The sequence below is a fragment of the Vidua chalybeata genome, chromosome 20 (assembly GCF_026979565.1).
Source record: "Vidua chalybeata isolate OUT-0048 chromosome 20, bVidCha1 merged haplotype, whole genome shotgun sequence".
Classification (NCBI taxonomy): domain Eukaryota; kingdom Metazoa; phylum Chordata; class Aves; order Passeriformes; family Viduidae; genus Vidua; species Vidua chalybeata.
This window is the reverse complement of record NC_071549.1, coordinates 3893050-3900464: the sequence shown is the minus strand read 5'-3', so window position 1 is coordinate 3900464 and position 7415 is coordinate 3893050. Positions and strand designations below refer to the sequence as shown.

General features: G+C 43.7%; 1 long non-coding RNA gene across 1 annotated transcript; it reads left to right on the top strand.

The window, feature by feature from the left end:
* The first annotated feature begins 2698 nt into the window (after window positions 1–2698).
* Window positions 2699–4748, top strand: LOC128798318 (uncharacterized). The gene is made up of 3 exons (XR_008434380.1): window positions 2699–3745; window positions 3871–3987; window positions 4679–4748. It is a non-coding gene; the product is annotated as an uncharacterized LOC128798318 (long non-coding RNA).
* The last annotated feature ends 2667 nt before the right edge of the window (window positions 4749–7415 follow it).

The window sequence follows — 7415 nt, the reverse complement described above, 5'->3', positions numbered from 1 at the left end:
GATGCTGTGTAGCTGATCAAAATTGTGTGGGTCTCACTTTGTGTAATTTCATGTTTCCCAACAGTTTTGTTATTAGTATGTAAATTGCCTACATACCCTGCAAGAGTCAAATGGCTGTAATTGGAGAGATTAATATACATTCTGTCAAATCCCATTGTGGGAAGGTGCTTTGTAAATGCCCTGTTGGAAGTGCCCAGGTTTGGAATGTGTCTGTATCCCAGCAGGCCCGAGGGAGCTGGAGCAGGCTTGGGAAACACACTCTGTCTCCCCAAAACCAGGAGTCTGTGCAATGAACAAACCCAGCCTGCCCAGGACTCAGCCCACACTGTGGCACCAAGGTCTGACTTTATCTGCTCTGGTGGGTCTTTTCCTTAATATTTTTCTTTATTATTGTGAAAAATTATTTTACATTTAATTCAGAGGTAAATTTATGCATTCATTTATGCAGGTATAATTTGCTTTTCAGTATCAAATGTGTTGGGCAGTAAGCTTGAAACTGATGTAAAAGGATGGAGAGAATAATTTTTGAAAGTGCTGATTTCAAGCTACCTGTTTAATTCTACCAGCATGTACCCTAGGAAGGGGCCTGACTTTTTTCTTTTTTCATTTTTCTTTTTCATTTCTGTTTTCCCAAGAGCTCGGCATCCCTCAGTTCCTAAGGAAGGTGGGTTAAGTCACTGTGTGATCAACACTGAAGATCAGGCCATTTGCTTAAAGATTTAATTATTGGTTTAGGAGCCTAATCTTAGTTACATGCATTTGAAATCTTAGTTGTAGGCATTTTCTTTAGAAAAAGAAAGGAAAATACCCTGCTTCTGTTGCAACAGGAAAATACCTGTTGCTTCTTGAGGCAAACCTGCCTTAAACCCAAGTTGAGCTTCCTACTCCTTCCCCATTTTATTTCCTGATGTGACAAACATCTGCCCTCCAGTGATGCTGGGGAGGTGCAAGAAAAAAAATCCAAATGCATCCTCCTGCTCCTCCTCACCTCTGGACTTTATTTCTAATGACCCTGGAAAGCCAGTGTTAAAACTCATTTGTTCAGAGGGGCTGTGACACCTGAGCTGCAGCAAGGACCTGTGTATGTCAGACAGGCACATGCTGAAGGCAGTGGAGGTTGCCAGAGGGACAATCTGAGCTGTTTTTTGCTGCCCAGTCAGGCTTTGCTCCACCCTGTTCTCCACTAGCCAAAGGCTGAGCCCAGGGGTGAGGATGGATAATGTTATTCTGTATCTTCAGGCTTCTTTCCAGTGGGAGCTGCCCCACTCTTCTGGTGTCAGCTGTGGACAGGACAAGGTGTTTGACAGGAGCAGGCAGGGCCATCAGCCCTGTAAGGATGGCCCTTTGCTGCTGCTCTCCCTTCTCTCTGGGAGTCCTGGCTGTGGGAAACATGTCACAGCAGGCAGGGAGAGCTGAGGGCCCCAGGGGAAGCAGTCACTTGTCCCTGCAGAGGGACAGGAAGGAGCACTCACAGGGGTGTGAGCCACAGCAGAGAGGGCTGGCAGGTGTGCCCAGCACGCAGCCAGATGGGAGGCAGGGAGCAGCTGGAAGTGCAGGGAGAAGTGAGCAGTAATAGGAACAAATGGGAGGAATGTCCTTGTTCGTGCACTGACATCCAGCATCCAATTCAGCAACAATCTTGTTAGGATTTCAAAGAAATGTCCAAATAAATTTGTTCTTTTAAGGGATTTGTTTCAATTCTTTATCAAAATAGGTATTATATGTGCATTTCCCCCTTAGCCCACTGTTTTAATAGGATTACCTTTAGCATCAACCCCATGGACTCTTTAATTTTTCATTCCAGACCTTCTATGTGCAGCTGTCTCAGCAGATCCAATCAGGTGCATTTCATTGCTCAACAGTACAGAGGAAATGAATTTTTCTGGTGAGGGGAAAACACAGTGAATAGCTGGATTCCCCTCCTCAAATACCATCTGCAATCAGTTTTGTGTTGCAAATGAAGTCAATGTTTTCCTGGGTCAGAGGTGCCTGATTATTCATAGCACTTTCATTTCCAGCAGCAGAGTCATCCCATCCCTGCCAATCATCCTTCTGTTTTGTGTTGGGTTTATTCTACAGTGCTCTGAGGTTTGCAAGTCTAGCTGCTCTCCAAACTCCTCCTGTTCTTTGTTGCTTTTCCTGGGCTAGTGCCAGCAGTTCTCAGCTTCTGAAGAGACCAACAGGAGGACTTTGGCACCAGTATTGCAGTTTTCTCCCATCTTTTGAAATTATGTCTCTTGAAAAAAGAATTAAATGGGAGGGAAGAAAGAGAATAATACTTAATTCACTTGTAAGTAACCAAAAAAAAAAAAAAAAAACCAAAAATAAAACCACCCAACTGAGCAGTATTTTACTGACAGGGAACAGTGTCATCTGTAGGGTTGCTTTTAATGGTAGTAAAGCCCAGAGAAGTATCTAGGTCAGGTAGAGCTGGGATTTGAACCTGACTGAACTCTCAGGGTGTTTGTTCCCTGCTCAGTGCTTCCCTCTGAGGAGTGTCCAGAGCTCACACTGTGGCAACAGCCACAGGCAGGTTCAGAGTGTCCCTTATGCTTGTCCCTGGCAGTGGTGCCCTTGGATTTCCAGCACTTTTCCTAACATAGATTAGAGGAGCAATGGAGTTTTAGTGCCATTCAGCAAACTGCCCATGCCTGGTAGGGAGGGGAACTCATGGAACTGTGATCCAGCCTTGCACCCTCAAGTACTTTTAAGGTGCTCTGCACAGATCTGTTTAGAAAGGTTTTAAGAGAGTTCCAGTGTAGATGCTGATAATTAAAATGCTAATTAAAAATATTCCCAATGGTATTCACTGACAGCGTTGCCAGAACAGGTGAGATTTCAATTCTCTTGCTATTCCTTTTAGAACTAGAGGAGTGTTCTGCACTGAGTTGAGATGAACTACCTGAGCCATGAACATTTCAAGGCATTTACTTGCTGACTTTTCTCCAGATTTCTTTAGTTTCACTTTTTCATCTCCTCAAGACTGTTCTGAAAGGCCTTGAGGTAACAGCCACCAGTGCAAGGATGTGTCAGTGAGGGGCCCCAGACAGTGCCATCTCCAAAGTCAGACCTTCATGGACACCAAAGTAAAGATTTCAAATACTCAATTCTTGCAGCCTAAAGTAGCACAAAACAGGTGAGTGTTCTCAGGAGAGCCCCCTGCTCTGCAGGTTTGATTGGCAGGAATTCAAAATGCTTTGAGTGCTATAACCTGAAAGTAGGAAATAGCACAGGAAGCTGGGACTGTAACGAGAAGAAAGCTGAAGATGGGAAAATCAAAGGAGTGGAATTTGTATTAGAGGGATCCTCAGAAAGCAGAAAAGGGGCTGCCACTTGTCTGAGTAAAAGTTACACTCTAGTGAGGTGGGCAGCTGTTGGCTTTCACACAGGGATGCCAGGACAAAGGTTTGATGGCTTCTGTCCCTGGAGCGTGGGATCTCTGGGACTGCAGGACATGCAGGTTTCACCAATTTTTCTTGACTAGATCCTGTGTCATGAGGGATATGGACAGGAACTCTCTTCAAAATGGCAAGTTAATGTAAACTTTAGAAAAATCAATTTTCTGTAGCCAAGAGGAATGCTGCTTTCAGCCTTCCCTTGGAAGTGCCAGCTGAAGTATTTCCAGAATCAGCAGGTCTTACTGGAGCAGTGTGCAGGAGTGGTGGTGAAAGGAACCATCTGACAGAGGAGGAAGGAGTGCAAAAGTGGAAGATGGTGAACATACACTAAACCAGAATGTCTGAAGGTAATGAAATGTAAAATAATTCAGGTTAATGAAGCTTTCAGTGAAATTAATTTATGCTAAACTCTGGAATCCTGCACTGCCTCTTCCTTAGATCAAAGAATTTTGTATTCCTCTGATGCTTACAGGTAACAATGAAGAATATAATTGCTGCCCAAACACTGCTTTCCTTCACACCTTGTGATAACCATGGGCTGGGCTTAGTTGTAAAAACTGATGTCTGTGACACTGCTTTTTGAAGCGAGGTAGGAGGTTTGGAAACAATTTAGGTCTGTTTATAAAATCAGGGTGTTGTTCAATGTCTGTTTCTGGTTGCATTATAATTTTATGGATACAGAAAACACTGCAGTCTGATGTTTAACATGTACACACACAAAATACAGTCCTGAGGAGATACTGGGATTCCAGCTTGACTTGAGCCAGTGGAACAGCTGTAAAATACATCTGTAACTGCTGTACCCACAGGGCACCTTCCTACAGCCCAGCAGTGCTGTGTTCACTGCAAGTAAACATTTCCAAAGGTTTTTGGTGGGCAAGAAGAGAAAAAAATCCCTGACATGAATGAAAGTTACTTTAAAGATCCTCAGGGAAGTGTTTTAATCTAAAATTAGGCAGTAGCTTTAAACCCTGTACAGTTTCTTTCATTTTTTCCTGATGTAACTCCAGCTGGTCCCTGATTGAAGCAAGAGACTACTTTTTCTCTGATCTGATAAAACTACTCCTTCATCTCCCCTGATTGAAGATGTTGCAAAATTTCAGTGAAAACAGGATTTTTGGTTAATATCTTCAAAAACTGCTTATACACAGCAATGATGACTAACTTTGAGTTATCTTATATTGTCATGGTCTGGTTGAACAAGGTGCAAGGTCTCACTTTGAATTACTCTGACACATGAAAGAAAAATATGGATTTAACCACTGGAAAATTCATTGCAGAATCCCCAGGAGCTGCCTAAAGACATCCTGAGTGTTCCAGAATAATTTGCCTCTTCAGAGGAAGGGAAGGCCAGCATTCCTACAGGATGGAGGTACTGTGTAGAGGAGCTGGGAAAATCTGATCCCATTAACTGGGGGAGGTAGGTGGAACTGACTCTTGACTGTTGCTTCCAAACAGTTGGAGCTGGAGCAAAGCAAACTCTTACTTCTTGGGGTGCTCAGATGGGCCATCTGTCCCTCTGTGACAGCAGCAGGGACACAGGGAACACAGAGAAGGGTCTATTGGCCCAGCACAGCTCCTGCTCCTAAAAAGTCTCATCTGGTGAAAATCAGCTTTAGGAGTATTTTGTAGAGCAGCTTCAGTGGCAACAAGCCCATTTTCTGAATTGCAGGATAAAATACACAATAAAGGACATGTGTTGATTAATTTTAGAAATACATGTAATGATCTGAAGGAGAAAGTGAATTACCTAATTGGAAACAGGAATGAAGAGCCTTTTCCACAGGTGCTGGAGTGTGTCTGAGTCTGTCAAGAGTAAACAACCCTTGTCTGCTGGAAGACTGGCCAAGCCCAGTGCCACTCAGCACCCTGCTTTAAAAAAATAAAGGGTCTTGCTCTGTTCTGTGGTTAAAAGGCTTGAAATGACACAAGGCAAATCTATTCACCTGCTTTTAAAGACACTGACCTGGCTGTAAGGGAGGGAAAGAGATGCACACTCCCAGCCAGCCAAGGGGAGGCATATTTTAACATCTCTGTGTGAGACTGTCTGGGGCTCTCCAGGGTCAGAATTCCTCACCTCGGTGACAAAGGCCTGGTTTAACCCCTGGTTTCCCTGGCTGGAGTGGCAGCTCTGGATTCTCCGTGTCACTGAGAAACTCCAACTGAGAGACTCACTGTGTTTATTACAGAGCATTTAGTACAGGACCTTCTCCTTAAAATGGTTTCTCAGTGCTGCCAGACAACAAAGTCCTTCCACTGGCACACCGGAAATTTGAATATGAGCTCCTAAGGGACAGAACTAAATGCTGTCTCTGAGGACACAAGTCCTAATAGCCCATGAGAAATTATGATGTCAGTGCTGAACTGGGAGACCTAAAAATGTAGTACTCAAGTAAGTGTGGGGATGACAAAGCAGGATTGTGTGTGTCTGTATTGGATCCGTGGTTTGCAGTGCATCCTTTGTGAGACGTACTCAAGAAATGTATAGTGGACCAATTTATTCTTTGCTGATGCCAGGCGGTTTCCTATAATCTTTTTTCCTTAAATGGCATGTCAGCTTATAGCTTTTAATTATCTTAGTTAAGTGTATCAGGAGCATTAGTAAACAGCCTTGTGGATTTCCCCATAAATTTATTCTTTGTCTGATACTCATCCCTCCTAATACAAATCCCATGTGTTAGCCTAAATATTTCCACATATACCTTTCTCATTCTCCTTCCTAACCAATCCCTCCAGTCCTTTTAATTACATTTACAGTTTGCATATTTAGTTTGTCTCTACTCTATAGAACTGTTGGAGCATTCAGTGGCAATCTTCCTTGGACTGCAGCTATCCTAACAACCTGCCAGCTTCCCATCTGCTCGAGAGCCTTCCTGTCACATGTAAATCACTGTCAATAGACTGTTTTTGGGAATTAAGATATTGCTTGAAATCCTTGTTTGGCTGACAGGCCCATTTTTTGTAACATGTTTAAGTTGTGCTGTAAGTGAGAGCACTGCACGTGCTGCAGCCTTTGTTTAGCTCTGTCTTCTCCCCAGACTAGCTGTTGAATAATTGCAGGGCTGGCTGGGGTGCTTTGGGAATCTCTTCTCCTGCAGATAATTTTTTTTCTATGTGGTTTACCACAGACTTGCTCTGAGCATGATTTTCTGTAATGAAGCACACACACATCAAAATGCTTTCGTTTCTGAATGACAGAAAGGTCCTTGAAGTGTGTGCAGGGCATGCACTGGGTAACATAAAAAGAAAATAGGACTTTTCCCAGTCCCATAAGCTCTGGGTCCCCTGTGCACCTGGGCAAGGAACTGGGATGTGCTTTGGCATTGTGGAGCACCATGAAGGGGCTGGTGCATGTGCTGGGCTCTGCTGACTGCACTGAGAGTCAAGCCTGTCAGTTCTGTTATATCTGACTGTGTAAGTGACCACTGAGAGGCTCTTCTTTCTCTAATAAGGAATAATAACAGATAACTGGAGATTACACAGCATTCTACTTCAGATTGAAACCACCCTTAAAAAAGCTTTTCCAAATAATTTCCCTGTGCACTGGCTGATGGACACTGCTCTGTGTGTGCTGTCACTGAACAGCAGGAGGGAAGATGCTGCTGGCTGGGGAAATGTGCTAGAATCCAGCATTCCTGGATTTTTTCTAAAAAAAGCTGCCAAGTTTATTGTGTTTTTCTTGCTTAGTGGAGATAGACAATGTTCCCTGTTCAAATCACTGCACTTGTCTAGAGTTTGCAAAGAGGACTGATACTGCTTTCGTAGAAAGGGCTTCAGCTGTAGAGTCTCCTATGGCTTGTGTGAGGCAGATCCTCTCCAGATAGAATCACCAGGAATGAATTTTCAGTTTTGGTTCTGTATGGACAACCTGTGTGAATATTCTACAATTGCTCAGGCTTTTGAAGGGAAAGATTGTTCCAAGTCCACCAGGAGCCCAGAGCACTGTGGGGCTTTGACTCTGCAGCTTTAATCAGCTGGTTGGGTAAAACACCCCAAACTTCTCCTAAAATTTATGTC